The sequence below is a fragment of the Triticum urartu genome, unplaced genomic scaffold (genome assembly GCF_056163025.1).
Source record: "Triticum urartu cultivar PI428250 unplaced genomic scaffold, HENAU_Tu73 scaffold2, whole genome shotgun sequence".
Lineage (NCBI taxonomy): Eukaryota > Viridiplantae > Streptophyta > Magnoliopsida > Poales > Poaceae > Triticum > Triticum urartu.
In genome coordinates, this window is record NW_028260368.1 from 1313016 (window position 1) to 1315287 (window position 2272).

Sequence of the window (2272 nt, forward strand, 5' to 3'; positions counted from 1 at the left end):
TAAAAAATATTTTTATGGGGGTTCTTATGTCTCATAAAAATTGTTTGTTACGTCAGAATCTGAAGAAACTAATTCTGTATGGAGAAACAAAAAATCTCTCATTTCCGACGCGAATAGATTTTTTTTTTTTATTTCGAAATAAAGGTTCTTGTCTTGTGGGGAACGATGCACAAATTTTTGGAATCCGGTACCAACAGGTATAATCCCCCCCAGAACTACGTTTTCTTTCAAGCCTTTCAACCAATCAATGCGACCTCGTAGGGCAGCTTTTGCTAAAACTCGAGCAGTTTCTTGAAAACTTGCTTCAGATATGAAACTTTGGGTATTCAGGGAAGCCCTTGTTATTCCCAATAAGATTGCCCGATAATAGATCGATTCATCCAAAGCTCGTCCTGCTCGTTCCGCTCGCAATAGTCCGATTAATTCCCCAGGCGAAAAAACATTAGACATTCCATCTTCGGAAACCCGCACTTTTGATGTTACTTGGCGTATAATAATCTCTATATGTCTATTATGGATCTGTACCCCTTGGGATCGATAAACCTTTTGGATTTTATTAACCAAAGAGATACGACTTTGGGCTATGGTTAGCTCAGCTCCAATCAAGAATCCCCAAGGGACCCCAAGAATTCTTGGTATACGCTCATTCCAATCCTCAATTCTCCTTTCGAGATTCGGGGATAATGAATCAATTGAACGCGCTTCAAAGATTTGTTCCACTTTTGGAAGACCTTGCGTTATGTCACTAGATCTCGATTTTTCATATATAAACGTAACTAACCTATCTCCCTTGTAAAGGATTTCTCCATAATGACCATTAACAGTTGCTCCTGTAGTGGCCAAATAAGGTTTAGCTGCTCTTATAACAAAGGAATTCATATTTACAATGAAAATTTGACCGGATTTTTTTATGTGCGATTTAAATAGACATACATTTTCACAAATAAATTGTCCAAGGTGAATTATTGCCAATGTCTCTTCCCAAGAATCATGATGGACAAAGTGACAATTCAAAAGGAATGGATCCAACATTATGTTACTATCGAAATTAGAAATCCTTTTATTTTCATCTATTAAAGAGTATTTAAGTTCTTGAAGTACTTGGAAGGTTTGTTTTAAATTGTCAACGAACAAATATTTTTTTAACAGGATTTTATTATGCGTTAGTAAATAGTAAGATGAAGAAAAATGCGATATACTAGCTACAATAGCGCCTAAGGGCCCAAAAATTTCTCGAATAGGAATTCTAGGATTCCATTCTTTTATCGCATTGGGATGTTTTGAATTCTTGAATAAACCAATTCGAGAACAGTTGGATGCCGACAAAATCATCAAAGAGTGGTATTCTTTATTTCGATTCAACAAAGTGCCAATAGCTTCTGGATGTTGGCTAAGTGATTCAATCTTCGCCTTGGAATAAAAAGAATTGATATTGGCGCGATCTAACCTATTATGGGGAATCGGTCCTGCACTTGTCCTACCATACCTTTTTCGTGTATACGAAATAGTGGACTTGACTAACTCAATTCTTAGGAAATCGCGAATAAGATCATTTGCTCTTACCTCAACAAGGGAAGCACCAGCCTTTTCTTTTTCTTCTTGTTCCCAATTCACTACTAAGCAAGTTCTAACAAATTGACTATTTGTGTGATAAATTCTTTGAGTTAACTTGCTATTTTCATGAGAAATAAAATTGACAAGTCGAATTTGGAGATTATTTTCTTCTTGCAAGAGATCCTGCGGGAAAAGTGTTGCTAAATTTCTTCCTTCGTCCATTTCATATGCCACTGTAGGGCGAACGGAAACAAAATACTTTTCCTTGCTCTTGAGAATTTTTTTCCGTTGAACATAGACCCAATTTTTCCTTTTTTTTGATTCCTTAGAATCTTTTTTTTGTCTTTCTGGCGGTATCAAACAGCCACCTAATATCTTATCCGCCTCTTCAGGAAAATGAATATCTCCGGAAAATATTTTGAGTTCCGTATGGCTTTTTTTTCTCTTCACTCGGACCAGTCCGCCTAGTCGACTTCTTGTATTTTTTGTGAGTTGTGTATTCACTCCAATAATACTATTGTCAAGTATCTTTAGGGATGAAGATCTCGGCAAGATATGAAGTTCTTGAAGAATGAAAAAAAACCGATCTACTTCTTTTTGGTATTTTAGACTAAATTCTTTTGTTCCTCGATGCTCAATCAAACCCTCTTTTTTTAAGATGGAATCTTCCTCTGGGCTCTCGTATTCGTCCTCTGAATCTTCTTCTGAGTCTTCCTCT